Source organism: Pogonomyrmex barbatus, unplaced genomic scaffold (assembly GCF_055798465.1).
Source record: "Pogonomyrmex barbatus isolate J1 unplaced genomic scaffold, ASM5579846v1 scaffold6, whole genome shotgun sequence".
NCBI lineage: Eukaryota > Metazoa > Arthropoda > Insecta > Hymenoptera > Formicidae > Pogonomyrmex > Pogonomyrmex barbatus.
Window position 1 is genome coordinate 10,890,820 of NW_028297160.1, and position 18,950 is coordinate 10,909,769.

The 18,950-nt window shown below is 34.7% G+C and overlaps 1 protein-coding gene and 1 long non-coding RNA gene across 3 annotated transcripts in view; one reads left to right on the forward strand and one right to left on the reverse strand.

Annotated features, from left to right (window-relative positions):
• Window positions 1-18,950, forward strand: part of Octalpha2R (alpha2-adrenergic-like octopamine receptor) — a 104,204-nt gene that overhangs the window by 17,157 nt on the left and 68,097 nt on the right. The gene's annotated exons all lie outside the window — the stretch shown is intronic.
• The window catches only part of LOC105422040 (uncharacterized), a 132,724-nt gene continuing 126,855 nt past the window's right edge, over window positions 13,082-18,950 (reverse strand). Inside the window, exon 3 of one of the 2 annotated variants that reach the window (XR_016140629.1) lies at window positions 13,082-14,184. This is a non-coding gene — a long non-coding RNA (uncharacterized LOC105422040). Of the gene's footprint in view, window positions 14,185-17,258; window positions 18,788-18,950 lie in introns of those variants that run through there. The other variant, XR_016140628.1, reaches the window with a different exon arrangement.

Consider the following 18,950-nt stretch of genomic DNA (forward strand, 5'->3'; position numbering starts at 1 on the left):
TGTAGAGAAAGCGATAAGAAATTTGAGTCGGAACAGTAGAACCACTGACCTGATATGTCGACCAATTTTCCGAATTGGAGTTGCATAACTTCACTTTCTTGCCCTCCTTCTTTCGCGATCATTTCCATTTACATTTCGTCATGATGCGGCTTTCATACATGTCGTAGATTTAATATGCCTCTGTGGAATATTACACAAAATATTAATGTATTTTCAAACATTTTGTATATTATGAAAGATTACATAATATTGTACAAAAATACATAAAATATTTGTCCTGTATGATGTAAAATTACATTTGGTCCGTACAAAAATTAAATTGATTATTATCTTTTGGAAAATAGCTTTTCGATATAATTAGAACGCAATCAGCAAATGCTGATTTAATCATGTTGTATGTATTGCATCGCTGAATTTTCGTTGCGAACTGCATTTTGATTACGAACTATAATACACATTTATATCGTGTCTTTTTAATGTAACATAACTTAGTTAACAGGATTATGATGTTGTTCATTAACCGTGATCGAAATCGAATATGCAATTACGACTCCAGTACGAGAGAAAACGTTGTTTTATTAAATAAAATATAAGCATAATATTAACGGGACAGTTTTGTAAAATTTACAAAAATATGCTTTCGGAATACAAAATGTTCACGATGAATATTGCAATAGACTTTACTTCCATATCGATGCAGAGAATAAATCTACTTCCCCCTTCCTTTCCTTCAAAGCACATAAATGGTGCAGATCTACAAATTGTGAACGATTAAATTCGCGAAGATTGATTCTCTATATGTTCATTCCCAATTACGCGTTGTTTAATCGGTCATGTCGAATGTAATGTTAATCAAGTAATGTTAACAAAAACGGGTTGTGCACATCGCCATAAAACACACAATACGTATAATATCCAAATACCATTAACGATAATTGCAAAATCATATTGCAATGGATACGGGCGCGGGCACGTCATATCGTATTGATGCATCAACGACGTCCATAACGATAATCACGTTACTTGATGTGATTGTACATTATCACACATAGAACATCGAACGTTTGTAATAGTAATTAATACAATATAATATCCAGATAGTACGTAGAATTCAATGTGACGATGAGATATCGATCGGTAACATCAGTGTTCTACATCCGACTGGTAATAACTTTAGTCGTGTAGTGTTAGTCAAATGTTTTGTTAACATATTAATTAACTGAAGATGAGATACATTTGACACTAGACACTAGATCTGTCTGATTCACAATTTCTCCTCGAATCATTCGAGCTACGTATATCGTAAACCCATATCTCTTTTTTCTTTCTTCAAAAATAAAATATTGGATTAAACAACAAAAACTATGGATATCGCTAGGATATCGATGTGTCAATAGTATTTAATAACAAATATTTCCTTGACTCATCAGAGGCTCAGACTTCAATTGTCTCTCTCTCTCTCTCTCAAATTAAACTTTTTGTACATTTCGAAAAAGAACAATCTCCACAACGTTCCATTAGAATGGTTTATTCAACTCTGTGTTTTCTTGCTTTTATGAATCTCTCGAAATATCCTTTGGCGTTACGACAATAAAATTGCGAAATCGCGACTTTGGGATATTGATAAAGAATGATCGTTTATATGAAATGTCCAATTCGAATAAATATATGAAGAAACGAAGAAATCGAAATCACGCGCATATCACCGTTTAATTACAATTACAATCCAACGAGAAATATCGTAATTCCAAGCATCTTTAAAATTACATGTCGCGGCGAACTGAATCGGAAAGCGGTATTCATGATGACAAATTACGTAATACGATTAATGGTATTTGCGAGTCACGTACACCAACTATTTGTAGCTATAAAATGGATAATGTTCAATTTCCGTCGTGTCGCCTACAATGCTGCTCGACCAGTCACGATCTATGATACTCATGTAAGATGCAGATTAAATGTGCTTGTGGTACTAAGACAGGGAACAAGACAAGTTTAAACATCTAAGAAACATTCTTGCTGTAAGAAATTCTACAATTCAACTATAATTCTAATAATATCAGCTATCACAAATCTACGCTGATTGTATTCGATTATCGCTTTGCCATAATTTCTACTTTGTATTGTCCGTCAAAGAAGCTGTTACCGTACGAAACAATTATTTCTCTAATTAACAAGGCGATGAATATTATTCTTAATATCACCTTTACGAGTGAACGATTCTTTGAAAAAACTTATTGTTAATTCAAGAGTTACCGCTTGAGCAACTCCATGGCATTGGAGTATTCTTCCGAGTAATTTGAATAATTGCTCGTCGTATAGAATATTACTCGAGAGGTACAATAATGGTTCGTACCACCTCAAAGGTTCCGAAGTAACTCTATTTGAAATCGCGCGTTCTGTGATTTCCTTTTGAAATGTTCCAAAGGTAGACAATATGCGGGCGCTGTCTTCACAGACTCGCTCCATGAACTGTCCGCCATTCACGATTGCGCGAGTAAAAGAAAAGGCTCGAGTATCTTCCCTTCGGAAAATTCACGTCTTACATCTACGTTCTTACATACGAATTCGTGATCAACGTGTTATTTTTACGGATTCTATCGCAATCCTATATCGGCACTTCGATTTCTGGAACCAATTACCAAGTGAGACCTCGTATACCCTTGTCCGCTCCGTCTTTTCTCTTTCTTTTCTCTTGATCTTTCTTCCCTTGCCACTACTTACTTTTGACGAGCAAACCAAAAGTCTTTTCCTCGTTCAACCTTCGCTCTATTGCCTTGGTAGGAATCATCCAATCTAGCTTCTTCTCGCATGATGATCGAATTTCGCTTAGTCCGTGCAGTCACGTATACTCTGACCTTACTCTGTCAACCCATTTCAATTCAATTCCTGACAGGTCTGTCAGAAGAATAACGAGTGTAGAAAGTCACTGATTATTGACCGAGAAATCTTTCTATTTTGTTTCGCTTGGACGAGATATGATTTATGATAACCCTACGTTTGTTTTGTTCTCTGTTTAGAGAACGGTTAAAGATTTAGTGCAATTGATCGTAAATTACAACATGATGTACCAAGGACATAATATAAAGATGCAAGTTAGAATATATTTGTTACATTTTACTACATTATTTTATAAAAATTGTGCGCATAGATTATTTTTTAAGTAATTTTCTGCTAGTCCAAGTTCTTAGGTATGATATAATGTGAAATCCCATCGATGCGCGATAAAGCAAAACGATGTAATAATACATTTAAGACAAAACATTATCGACGAGCCTACCATCGTGGCCGCTACGTTAGTCTTGATCAACGTAATTTAGGTTAACACGCTGTCGTCAGCCTCTGAATCTGTCGATAAATCGCTTTCATTATATTCCCTGTTGTACGTCCGATTCAAAATCTCTCGAGTGATTCTCGTCGAAATATGTTATATTTCACAATCGACGAGACGCATTTTGGAAAGACATGCTAAATGATATACGTGAGATATTTTTTAATAGAACAATTTGAGAAACATTAATCAAACGGTATAAATAAAGTAAATATTAATGTACAATTCTTAAATTAAAAAAAAAATCACAATGGTATATTTGTTTGTTTTATACTAGAGATGAATCTTCAGAATTTATATCGTTATTTGAAATGTGTGACGCCGCAAAGATTTTCTATTAACGGCAATCTCAATCGGAGAATATTAGATTTGGTGACGTTGCGAAAGGAAAAAATACAGCACTTTTCATTTCGTCTAACGAAATGCTTTACGAGCATAGACCGATGCATAGATCTTCTTTCTCTCTCTCTCTCTCTCTCTCTAACGTGAAGCCATGAGACCGATCGGTGAGGTAAAGTTTACTCTGGAAAGTTTGTGGAGAATCGCGCGCGCATGTCGAGATGGATTCTGGCAGCGGTGATGGTGGCGGTACGAACGGGTATATCGGGATGGGGTGACCGAGAGGAGACAACGGTGAGAAGAGAAATGGGTGAACGAAGGATGGGGCGGTAGTCCGCCCTCTCGCCTTCATTACTAGGTCCTTTCCCTTCCTGGATAAAGGACGACTTCGAAGCGTACGATCGATGCCGGAGAGGAGAACAAAACCCCCGGGTTCGGATTCTCTCTCTATCTCGGGCTGTAGCGTGAACAGCGGCAGATCGTGAAGCTGAGTACGGAGGTTGGAGGATACTCTTATCGGCAGAGTGAATCGATATGTACAATTCCAGTGTTTCCGTCTTATCTACGAATATACAGCCGCCAATGCTTGTGGACGTTGCGTCCCCGAGAGCTCGGAATATATAGCTAGAATCCGCCAAGCGGACAGAAGCGCCGTGAAACACTGACATCCGCGGAATGACGACCGGAATCTGACTAATTAAATTGAATTAGTTATTACAAAAATATAGATTAAAATATTATTACTAAAATACAAGTCTTAGAAATAAGAGCTCTTTGAAAACAATAAAGTAAAAATATTCTCTTTAATAAAGTCAAAATTCTAAATCATAATTACAAACATAATTACAAAAGAGATAAAAAAAAAAAAAGAAAAGCGAGAAAAGAATTTTCTGCTGTTACATACTCGTATATATTGTTTTTGCACACGTTTGAATTTACAATTAATTTATGGTATAATCTGTCATTCTAGGATTTTCAAAAATTATACGATATCTTTTTGAAAATAATTCATTTATCGATGTTTGTACAATTGCAAAATAATTTGTAAGCAAGTTATTAAATTTAGTGAGAAAACGTCAATATGTGATTGAAATATATATCCTCTCTGCAACGATTTAATTAACATTAACGAATAAGTAAATTTCTGTATGCGCATGTGCGTATGTCTATAAGATGTATAAATAATAAGATGTACTCGAGTATAAAACGTGTGTGTATTATGTACTCATTTGATATATAATTATTGAATTTTGTGGCTTATATTACATGGTCACAAAAGGATAAAAAAATTAAACAGACTTATAGTCGTTGATAATAATGAATTAATTTTTTTTATTTTTTAAATAATTTATTGTGAATATATATGTAAAATGGTATAAATTTTTTAACGCGAAGAAAGAAAATTAATTTGTACTTTGTATTCATAATTCCTGATGTAATATCTTTATTGCATCTTATAGCACTTAAATTTAATAGTTTAATGTTGCTATTCACTGATTAATTCAGCTCATATGAATTATCCTATAATACTTGTTAATGTACATGTATAAATCCTTAATAGCATTTTACATTTTAAATTTAAACATTGAATAAACGTGAGAAATTATGCTCCGTTCATTCCACTACACATATCGACATAATTGAATTTTATATATTTCATGTTTCACATGAAACATATCTCTAGTCTTATTATTACTTATGATTAATTATAAAATTTACGCAAAAAAATATAATAAAATATGCCTATGTAGTCTTTTTGTCTTTTGTACGACAAAAGCTTTAATTAATTATAAATAAATTGAGTAAAATGGTATGTTTCTGAAATGTTACTTTTATTCGAATATGTAATGCAATATGGTTTGCTGTAGTTTCATTATAGAGATTAGGTATAAAGGCAAGCTCAGGCTATCCTTCATCATTAAGGGGAAGTCTGGCAGTAATCAGTGCCCATCCTTTACAGTCAGTACCTTATCCTGCTGTAAAACGTAGCAGTTGGCAGTTTCTGATAAACAAGTAGAAGATTGCTCGCGAAGCGTCAGTTGCTAGAATCAATTTATTATATACTTAATCCCAAGCATTTTTATGACTTTAATATACGAGCATATAAAAGTATAGACGGTTAAAAATAGATGCAGAAACAATAGATGCAGTTTATTTAACGTAAATTATTTTCTTTCTGTATTTTACAAAAAAAAAAAAATGTCAAGATGATCTAGATATCTCATCGCGCTGTTATTCGATGCAACTAGAATTTATTACCTACTTCTGAAAAATTAAAAAAACTTTTCCTTAGATTACAGCAAGCAAAAAATTATTATTAAAAATAATAATAATTTTAACTGACGCTTTCATATTGCATACATGATTGACAAGTTTGCATAACACGTTTTACAAGCAAAAATTAATTTGCTTTCTTCTTTGTATATATGCCATAAGTTAATATCTCCAGTCGACATGAAAATATCACTTGACGGAAGATCGACCGGTATGTAGGCGATAATGTAGGTTCGATATCAAAATTGACGAAGGTGATTGAAGCAAATGAGATGTGGAGTATACCAAAAGGAATGTAGCAGTAAAGATTGGAAGATTAAGATATAGATGTATCGGGGATACATCGTATGGGATCGATGAAAACGATAACCAAAAGGATGAATAAGCGTCCAACTGGGTATTCACTGGCATGAGTGCCAGTGAATCCTAGCTTCTGAAAAGTCTATCCTTCAGAATATATACGGCAAAACTAGCACGAACCACTCGAGTCGGGCCAACCTCTTGCAAATGTGCCATGTCCAAGCAGAAGAGTAGAGTAAACCGTAGAGTCTTTTAAAACTTGAACCAGGGAAGAGCTTTGTCATAGAAAAGCATGCAGCGCGAGTGGCCAGTCGCTTACCGATTCTAAAGTCAAATTTTTCGCCAAGTAATATTTGCTTTAATAAAATTTTGAAAAAAGAAGCTGTTTTTTTTTCATATCTATATTATCACAGTCATCGGAGAATTTAAAAATTTCAGGAGATGAGGCAATTCGAATTAAAATTTTAAAAATTTAATATTATATTATTATAATATGGTCTATACAGCTTACACGATTTGCATTTACAACTGAAAATGGTACAATATTCATTACATTTCCTAAGAAAAAAAGTACCTTTGAGAAACACAAAGAGACTGTGAAATAAGAATTAGGTAGTAGGATCTACATTTTGCAAAAGTCTGTATAGAGAAGAAAACTTGGGACAGTAATTTCAGTTCATTGTTACTACTTTAGTATTCAAATAGCTTCAAAGAATACTCAACATCTTAGTCCTCCGATTTTAATATTCTTATATATATATATATATATATATATATATATATATATATATAAAACTATTTACTACGTTACAAAGTCTCTTTGGCCGGAATTTGTAATGCAGTTGCATTGAGAAGATATTATAAATTATAACCATGCACCAGCTTCTTTCACACGGGCACGTATTTTTAACTTTTTCTTATTTCCTAAAGTACGTTACAAGTTTTATTGTAAAAAAATTTATTGTAATCATGCAAACACTACACACAATTTCTTTTTATTATATCGAACTAAAATAGACGTAAACATATGACATTATCCAAATGGACAAAAAAAAATCGATTCAATATCGATAAAACTTTGCTAGCTTGAATATAATACACGAAGACCTGCGCATTATGGTAACATGTGAAAACAATTACATTATCTCTTGAAGTAAATTGTTATTGGTATTGATAAAATAGATTAGATGTAAGTGGATGTAGATATAAGTAACTTTTGAATTATATTTTTTTTTTTAAAGAGAAAGACTATAGAAAACTTGAGAGAAAATTAATAAGAATCAATCTTATTAGCTAATCATAAATGACAACAAATATTATATTTATTTGTAACAGAAATAAATCTAATATTATTTTGTTAAATTAAATTCATAATAATAATAATTAAAAAAATTAATAACAATCATTCGATAACGTATTATACAATGCGACAATCATTATTTTATATAACGTAACAAAGAGTTATTTACAATTTATTTTTATTCAATACATTTCAAATACATTTTTTTTTATTTTTTAAATTCTTGTAATAATTATTGTAACAGCAATATGGTTACATTACATTACATTGCATCACTGCAAAGACCAATTTCCGATAAACGCGGTATGATTTTGGTTTTGCGTTTTGCAGTTTGCGGCTCTTTTGTTACTTCCGGCGTTGATCATATACTACATCCGACTATATTCACAATATATGAGATATTTGGCAGCAACAAATGCTGATATCATGTATAAATCGTCATGTTGTTACAACAGTATATCATATAGTTTTTCAATTACAATTATCAATCAAAACAAGATCTTTTCTCACAAAAAGTTAATTAAGAATACTTTGTGTTTTTCCTCCATTTTTATTTACAAATGTAAAAAAAGGAAAGGAACTAATCTTTAAAAGCACAAGATAATTGACAAAATAATTAAAATAAAAACTTTTTGTCTTTGATCTATTTATTTATTTTTAATAGTTCTGCGAATTTAAAAAATTATGTGGTATTCCATATTACATCATTTATGTTACATTTATCATCAGAGATAAATTTATAAATTTATTTTATAGAAAAGAAAGGAATAGTTTAGAAATACTTATATAGTTGTACTATTTGTCATTGATAAAAATTGTAGACTTCATTGTATATATATTCAAACATATATATATTCAAACATTATTGTATATATATTCTTAAATATAAATCCAATTTTATACAGTATAATATTATGAGTTTAACTATTTCAATGAAAAAAATATATATATATAAAATAAGTGACGAAATTCGCATATATGTCAGTGATGTATGTCAATGATGTAGAAAGAGGAAAATAAAGAACATAAAGAAGATTAGTGGAAATATGGAATGGTTCACAAGCCAGCGAAGCCGACCCGTTTTTTTCTTGAATTTCATTTTATCTTTTTGTTCGTTACTCAAGATTACGTAAAAAACCGAAATGCCAATATATTTACCACAAATCATAGCGGAGAATCAGTAGAATATTATACTAATTATTTTCGATTAATTTTATAACTTTTGATTAAATTTAAAAAATTTTATATGTAGTCTTACAAATTATCATTCTGCAATATATAAATTAGTATAAACTAATAAATTAAAAACAAAAGGAATAAACTATATTAAAGATTATACTAAAAATATCAGTTTTTTTTTTAATAAAATTGTGGAATGTGAATAATATTTATCAAATTTTTTATAAAAAAAAAGGTTAATTTTGTTATTGGTTGAAAAATTATGATTTAGAAAAAAATTGCATAATTATTACATAATTATTATAAGTAATAAAGATACAAAGATTAAGATAAAGATAAATTCAGTAATGACACAAGTCAGTGACTTTTCAAAAATTGAAGAAGTTGTCAAGCAACAGCAATACTTAAATCTTTGATCTCGTACGATCCTATTACAACGATTCTTTGAGCATTCCGCAAAAGTCATAAGAAAGTCTGTTTCTTCCGTTTCGGTAACAACGCACTCGGCATAGCAGTGAACGATTTATGCGATCACTCGCATTATATTTCCGCGCACGTTGACAGAAGGGGTAGGCGAGGAAAATGGCGCACAGCAGGAGAAAAACGATAGAGGTCAGCGGAGGTGGGTGAGTGGTGCTTTCGCGAGAAAGCCGAATCGTTTGCTGAGAGATTGTGGCGCGGTGGCGGATTCCTGCGAGCGAGAGGACAGAAAAATCGATGCGAAGTAACACACGTTTTCGATTCGGTTGAGGATATGTCTTGAGCATTTTCTCACCGTAGGACATACGTATCTACAGCATCTCTTCTCCATTCTCTGTCCTCCTCTTTCTTTTCCTTTTCGCTTACGCGAGACGAATGAGGAGGATGAATGCACGTAGCTTCGCAAAGAAGTTCGTTTCTTGAGATCGCGAAATCTTTGCAGATGCGCAACCAGTAATGAAAATATAATTTATGTAAAACATGTCAGATTGTCGGAGTGCAATAGATATTAGTTTAAGATACTGTGAATGGAATGTGAAAGCGAGTAAATAAATTATTAGGACTATAACTTTGGGAAATACAGACAAGGAAGGTGAAAGATGATATCGAATGCAGGCGCACGTACTTAAAATATTTACACGTTTATCTTTTTTGTGTTTTGTACAAGTTGAGAATTCGATCACGGAGAATGCTTTCTTTATTTTAAGCCGCAAACGGTTAAAATAAAGCTACAAATAGATTGAATAAATTATTATTGCAAATATCGTTCTCCTCCACCACCAGATTATTGTACGTATTCCAGTTTTATCTTTGATCTTTTATAACATGAGAGTCCGTTATATTCAACATAAAATTGTATCTTCCAACACTATTATCTAATCTTAATCTTAATATATATATATATATACATATAGAATTGTCGTTATTTAAGAAGTATATTATATTTCCGTATAAATTATGTAAGTAAAGCTCACATAAAGACAAGAATATTTATCAGATTTCTCGTCCGAGGACGTATAGATTTTCAAACAATAGCGAAGAATTATCGCTGCTACTCCCTCATCATTAATCATTACATTATTCAAGCGCGATTATAAATTGACTTTCCTGAATAAGAGGATCTCGTACACGAGTGGTCGAACTCGCTATACTCACTGGATTTCCCAATCAGCGTCGTCCCAGAACGTCGTACATCTTTTATACTCTCTACCGGCGTAACCTCAGCCATAGCTAGGCAGTTCTCATCACGTGGTAGGTGTAGTCTCTCGCGATATTAGTTTCCGTGCTTCTCCCGGGGCTGAGCCGTGAATTTCGGATGGATCGTGGGACCGCAGAGCGGACTTTGTCTGTGTGAAGAGAAGGACTAGCAGTCGGCAACCGGTGGGAAAGCACCCTCTCGTCGACTATACATCGCCTGTAAACAGTTAGTTGTTCTCCGCGGGCTGGTGCCCCGGAGCGTGGAAGTTGACAGTGGACATTAATATCCCATTTGGAGTTGAGAGTTTCGCGGTTTGCACGCGCGAGGCATCGTTGCGGCTTCGCGCACTCACCACGATGGCGTTTAACGCGATTCGATGGCGCGACGATAAACCAAGAAGAGAAGATTTGGATCATCTCCCGGATATGTCGAGCCATTTATATGCAGAATGTAAATATATTCTAGAGAGAATATATCCTATTTGTTATGCGTTTCCGCCATCTATCGAGTTCCTTGAATTTTCACTCTCTACTCTAGTTGTCTCTGTCTCTCCATCTTTGTAATCGAATACTTTCCAAGCTCCGATACGCTCCGATACGCTCCAAGTATCAAGCCTAATTATAAACGTTAAATATCTTGTTAAGCGGGCATCGATCATCTTAAAGTTAAAAAAATTTATAAATATAATTGTTGTAGATGAAGAGTATTTTTCTCTTTATGAATTTCTCCTTACAAAGATTAATCTGATCGAGATGTAATTTATAAGGATTTATAACTGAAAAATTATTTGTCAACAACAATCTTCTTAATTGAAAAAAAGATTCACGATGTCTGAGACGATCTATATTTATTTGATTTTTTGCTTATTATCCGTGATGGATTTATGAGAATTGTCAAGGAGAGTAACGGATCTCGCGATAATATCTATAGATATCATTCACCGCTGTACGCGCTAACGAGGTACTAGGAATCGAATCTACCATCCGCCGGATCCTTCCGACAGGACGTTATATAATATCTTAGCAACGCGGAACTGATGGATATTGACAGGGAAAAGAGCACTCACCGACGTTTATACCGGAAGATTATGTTCTCAGAGTACCGCATAAGTGTGCGTACGGCGCTATTTGCTTTATACCTGAGTATTTATACCTGAGATGCTCATATTGAAGTTTACGGCTCGTAAATAGCAAATAGCTCTTCGTGTAAATAACTTTCATCATGCCGGATGCTAAGGCAACTAACACGGAAAGCCCTTAATATCGCCTTACCTCTTACGGGACGCGCTGATCCACGAAGGTGTCGTCTGAAATTTTCGACATTTATCCGAATTTCGAACAAAGTTACTTTCCCGAACGTAGCATCGGTTGATCTCTTCCGGAATTGGTTCGCAAGAAATCGCAGTCGTTGGCCCGCAGTCAGATGGGAACTGCTGCTCCGAATGAAGGGAATGGCCCAAGTTCTTTGAAAACAAAGATGGGAATGCCAAAGTGGAGTTCGATTTTTGTGCGATTCAACTTAAATGACGTAGATCTCACGTCCCATCTATTTTTCGGGCGAGGAAATTTCTTCGATTTGGCAGCGGACTAAGCGAATATCTAAGCGAGAAAAGAGCACCGCCGCGATTCAATACGTTTCGCTTCCTCACTTGAAGTGAATATACTCTGTGCCGGCTAACAGCGCGATGGAAAATCGAAAGAAATGGTAGATGGTTCAATGAGGAAGAAGCGAAGAGAGAAGTTTTAAAGGAGAATCGATTACTCACCGAAATTACAAAAAAATCTGTCAGCCGAATCTGTCATTCGGATGAGATTGCTTACCGGCAATACGGGGAAATTATTTCTAGGCAATCTATTATCTATTAGGCGGCGATAACAATTTCCGCTTGGAAATGTAACAAGATTCAAAATTTTTGCATTACGCGGCACTGATCGCACGTTTGACCCCTCTACATTTACCATATACCAACGTTCACGATTTATACGAATTATATAGATTTTATGTGATATCTTCTTTTTTATTCTCTATTCGAGAATCAAATGTATGATCGTTCGTATGAACCGTGAATTTTGGCTGACGGCATTTCCGGCACAAGTTACCAAGTTACCAAGTAGTCTCGCCTGCTATACAGAATGTTGCGGCGAACGATTTAATATTCGCGCGTACGGCTCATGAATGCATTGTATACATCGTGGTATGCGCGTAATACCTACGTGATTTCATAAGCAGCGCCGGGCCCCAGCGTCAGAAGATGTCGGAAGATGGCTAGATAGCGAGATAGGAAATGCGGACAACTTGGTTTTCGGCACGGATGCCGAAATATTCTCCGGAGGAAATCCAGGGCAAAATGAAGTAGCGGCGAGCGGTAAAGCGAAGAGGAAATGGGACAAGGAAGAAACGTGCGGATAGACGGATGGCTGGAAGAAGATGACCGAGGAAGGGTAGGAAGGGGTAGAGAAGTGAAACGGAGAGCATAGGGCAGCGTAGTGGTTGTCCTGGTACGTGGAACGGGAGAGTCTGCGGTATTTTAATATCTGGCATTCCTGAAACGACCGATCATCCGACTCTACTACTACTACTACTACTACTACTACTACTACTATTACTACTACTACTACTACTACTACCACTACTACCACTACTACTACTACTACTACTACTACTACTACTACCACTACTACTACCACCACCGCTGCTGCTACTACTACCAGCTCCGACGTTACTGCGATTACTACGTTGCTACGAATCTTCCTTCTCCCCCCTTCTCCTCTTTCAAATGGTCAGTCTTTACAACTGCGAATGACGACTGCAAATATCACTTTTATTATTACCGCCGTACTGTTTGCGCTCTTGGCTGCTATGCGATTCAATTACCTTCGATTACTTTGCAATTATGATAATAAACGTGATTCCTGTGCGATGACATGAAAATTCTTAATGATAATTACCGAAGCTTTGAATATCATATCTCATCAACGTTCCTCCTTCATTTTTTTATTCATTCTTGCCGTCCTTTATCCCTTTATCTAAAGATTGCTCTGCTCTGAACATCAGTTCTGTTCCGTGATTATTTTTCTCGCAAGATTTCTTCATTTCTTAGAAAGCGATAGTTGCTCATCCTGACAACGGCTGCATAATAATTTTAATGATAACTTTCAAGTTTTGTTATATAGATACGGGGAAAATGTAACGACTTAAATTGAATATCTAGCCATTGATATCTATTTCACTTATTGCGCGAACAAATTACACAAATATTATGAGGATTACAGTAAGACTAAGATTGCGTGGTAATTGAACATTCCATTTTGTCCCAGAAGAGGTCACCATTCGTCGCCATGTTGAGTCTATTCCAATTTCCACAAACCCCTTTAATCGTCTACATAATCTACTGGAATTTCAGTCGCAGCTGCTTCTCTTTCGCTTTCCCATGTTCGAAACCTGCTCAGCGAAATATCTCGTCGTCCATCCACCATGGCTTCGGCACTTACGCGCTCAACTCATTTATCAAATCCAATAGGATGCCGCGAAATACGATTTCTCTACGTCCTACGTGGACGGCGAGTTCATGAGGCACCATTCAGCAACTCGTGGTTTTTGCGGCTATTGAGATATACATCTCGGTCGAGGCATTGTAACTCGCATTTATCACAAGTGCATTCAGTATAACCTGTAGTTCCATCTCGTATTGTGGTTGCTTTATTAAATTAATCGTCCGATAAGTTTATCATACCTTTCGATATGGAGGCAAAATACTTCGTTCCACGTAAGATAACGTTGTAGCTTGAATAAGAATATTAATTATTTGCATATTACTAAACGTATATATTTATGATAATTTATTGCTGTATTAGTATTGCATATTATAACGGGTATATTATACTAATATACAACAATGTTGCATATTGTAACAAATAATACATTACATAAATGCATAAATCAATATTACAAACATGAAGGAAGTTAATCATGAAATTAATTAATATTTAATTAATCTTATAGTTTTAAATATTATCAAGCATTTGTATGTATCTTTACAAAAGTTAATCTTATATATTTTTTGCTTGTGCTACATTAAGGAAATAGGAAAAAAGAACTGACGTTCCCGTATTTTTCTTTACGTATCTATCGCTTTTAGCAAACTCTCCATTTTGCGAGATAAGTAGATGACGCACGTAGAAACAGATCATGTACACACACGTGCTATTAAGGTGGAAAAGGCAGCAGAGGAAAAACATCCCTCCTGGTCGTAAAAACAGAACGGAGGGAACACAAGCGGTTCAATCTTAAGTGCTAGAGAATGCTTAGGGGAAGGAAGGAAGCGAGAATGGATTTTCCTACCTGATTTTTCTCGTCGCCGAGAATTGTAACTTTATACAACGAACGGATCTCTTTGGCCAATTCTTCATTCCACGAGCACACTCGCCTCATTCGAGAATTTCGCGCGATTCCAGTCGTTTCCGTGCTCCGTGCTCCAAGAGAGAGACGAGCATCTTTTCAATTTACTTGACAAATTCTCACGGAATCTCCTAGACTTCCGGTCGAACATACGGATCCATGACAATCAATGAGAAAGACAAAGATGGACGCGAGGCGAATGAGAAAACTGAAGGTGAAATATATTGCCTCGCGTGATTCTTTTTACGAGCTGAGCGTTTGCCGCCCATCAGAATTCAGCTCCAGAAATGGAAAAGAGATTTGTCCCCTTTTTCCCTTCATTTTGTCATTTCTGTTATCGAGTTTTGCTCACGTAATCGTCACGCGCCAATTAATTCCTCTAGGAACATAAACCTCTCATATTTCAAACAGGAAATAATATTCAAATAGGAATATTTATAACTTTGTAAAGAAAATGATTGCCATTACGAAAGCACACTGGAAATACAAGACAGTGGGAAACGGTAAAAATAATAATTTAAGCTATGAGATTTTATTTCTAAAACAGTTATTACGGCTATATTGAATATTGTTGAACAGTGCCCACTCTGAAAAATGAGCAAAATGCAACTTATAAACAATTTATAATATATATATATATAATATATATATAATATATTTATAAATACAGTACCAGTAAAACAAATAGCGATACAAATGTTGTATTAATCATCCCGTAATGTTGATAACATTTCCGATGGCAAAGTATGTTACCAGTTTACGCGCTAATGCTCCGGATTATGATCGGATAATTTCTCATTCGCAATTGAATCGCGGTCGGTAGCGGTTTCGCTTTTTGTTGCACATTACCATTCCCTTGACTGTTATTAGCGTATTCGTGATACACATCTGTGCAAATAATGTCCCGTTGCGGAGGCATACATGCGGGAAATTTTGGGACATTCTCTAACGTCGCGTGTAGAACTCGAATCTGTGTGGATGTACGGTCGCGCTTTACGCGCGAAAAGAAGGGACGCGAGGAACGACGAGGAAATAACAAAATAACAAGGGGCGAAGGGGAGGGGGGGGGGAGAGAAGGGGAACGGGAGAGGGGGCGCGCTATGCAGTAAGCGATTTTGGCGGAACGAAGAGTACTGGAATGATGAGAACTGTCGAAAGAGAGAAGCGGTGAGACAAAGCGCGCTCGAATGTACACGGATTATCAGAAGGGCCGTCTAGGCATTTCCAATTCGACATAGCCGCTTGACCCGACGATCGAATTCCAATCAGCCGCTTCTAAATCCAGCCCCCGCTCGACTCTCCGTGTATCGAGCTACTGCCGTCCTCCCGCTTCACGCATGGATGGACTCCGTTTGGCCCCGCGGTGAAACGATCTCGAGGAGATTAGCGGTACTGCGGTATGGTCCGTGTGTCTGCTTTGGGATAGCAATCCGTGATCTTTGGATGTGTTTCGGTGTTCAAGATCCTCCGAGATAACGCGATCCAATACCACACCGAAATATCCGACGAGGAAGAATCTGTGGGGAGTCGCAATTAGCCCTAATAGGCGTAACCTGATCATGAAGATTCAAGTATTAATGGATAAATGATTTCTAGAGATTTAATTGAGATTGAACGCGAAAGTATACTTGAACTTACGGATCAGTCAAAAGGAAGAGGATTAATTGAAAGTAACGATAATATTCTATGTATACACAAAATGTCTTTCCTTACTTTTTTATTATTTTACTTTTTTACTGTAAAATATATAATAATAGCAAATCTATATTAAATCTAAGGTAATTAAAATTTTCTTTAGTTGCAGAAAAATTAAAGCAACTGATAAAAAAACAGCTAGAGCTTGACTAGTAATAGTGACTAGAACAAGAGAATAAAACTAAGTTGAGAGAGATGAAAAATCGTTTTAGAATCGCTAGAAAATTTTTAATTTTAACTTTATGATGAATTTGCAGTATGTAACAAATTTAATATGATACGAACAAACTTGCATTAAAATGTTTAACCTCAGAATTTGATCTTGTGTAACATGAAAATTTTTGCTGAATACTTTTCGACTTCAAAATAACTTTATTTATTGATTAATTGTTATAAAGAATGTTAATTTTCATATCATAAAATTAGAATAAAAGTTACACATAAATTATAATTATAATTAATTAATGAACACAGTAGTTCATAGAATATACTCGTAATCCGGCGTCAAGGGGATTTAAAAAACACAAGTACAAGAAGTAAAAGTTTATTCGAGTAGACACGAAGGAGCTTTTGTTGTGGAGCTTTCAAAGTTTTTTATTATCTTGTACCTGAGATTTATGGCGAGTAAACGGTAAACTTACAATCACCGCAACCAGTAGCTCGCTCATCCTATTAACTCTTTCTATAGGTGACTCTGCTATTCTTCTTAATTATTTATATCTTACTTTTTTCTTCATGTACTTGCAATAAATTTAGAACTATCGTTTCATAATTTTTATAGCCAATAAGTTTTTTTTATATTATATTATATTATAGTTGATCAAGTTTTGCTAGTCTAATTAAAAATTAAATCATAACGTATAGCATATTAATGAAAGTTGGCTAAAATGTTGTTAAAAAGTACGAATAATGTTTACATAAAGATATATAAAATACATTTTTAAGCAAAATATTACATTGAATTTGCCTTATTAAAGATTTAAACAAAACCGATTACAATTTTAACTAATTAACAATTCTTGTAAATTAAATATTATGTACTATACATTTTGAATAAACTTTAAATAAATTCTATTGTAACTGAGAAATAATTTATCATTATTAAGCAATTATAATCATAGCAATTATAATTAATTTTATAGTAAATAATAATCTCGCTTTTATATTTACAAAGAAAAATTTCATTTTAACATAAATTTCAGAATATCTTTATTTTTTAATTAAGTCTAAATGAAATTTGATAGATTAATATATGTAGAATTTTAATTTACAATTTGTGTTTGCCGAAACATTTAATATTGAAATAAACTTCATATTCGCCACAGGTTTTCCGTGACCAAAAATCGATATACTATATTGAGAATTTGGATGATCGCTCGAAACCTGACTTTTGGAGTATTTTTTATATTTTATATAGAACAGAAACGAGAAGAATCGTAATTTTATAGCGGTCGGTGAAATAATTCGTTCGCCCGACGAAAAAAAAAACAGACGATCCGTCTTTCACCCTCGGAATCACGCGTCCCGGATTCTCTCTACTGGGGTCCAAACTTCTAACAGCGCCAATCGTATAATTCACGCTATAAGATTCTGGCACGAGTGCGATTTGTAATACTCTGGAAACGGAAGCACCACTCTACGTGGAAGCTTTGCTTTATTGATGTCGACTTCTTAAAGCGTCAAGACGAACCGTTACCTCCGATTACAAAGAGCCAATCTATTTCAGCGATAATTCAATGCTCTTTGACAATAATAATAAGTGTGTAAATGGCCTCTCAACCTCTGTCTCCTTCTCTCCCTCCCACCCTCCCCCCCCCACTCTCTCTCTCTCTCTCTCCTATTTTTTAACGAATTTGCTATCTTTTTTAATTTTCTTCATTTACTAATATCTGTAAATTCTATAATTAATCAAATTTACAAATATTTAGATTTTTTATTATCCCAGATAAACTATTAAATATAATTAAATATAAAAATACTTATTTTTTTAGATGAACTATTTAAGAAGCGTAACATAATAATATTATAAATTTAAAGGATTAGAAAGTTAATAAAGTAGAGAATGTATCTCAATCATTTTGAACGATACATTTTGATAGCGCGTGTCTATCAGTTTCTTTATGATGACAGTGGAGGAGCGCCAGTGGAGAGAAAACATATATCCGTAATGATCCAGGTCCGACAACTGTTCGACGCATCGAAATTTATGGTTCCCTTGACTAGAGAAAGGCCGAGCTCAGGTAGGGATACGGCGATAATGGAGTTTTCCGCTTGCTTCCGGCCGAAAATAAGGCTGAAACGTACATATGTTCAAATAAGATCACGAACGAAGAATCTTACACATATAAAGCAAGAAATCAGAAAAACTCATTTCGTCCGCCATGTTGTTCTATCTATCATGAAAGATGGAATTTACGAATGACTTGGGGATGAAAATTTCAACTACTGTCATATCA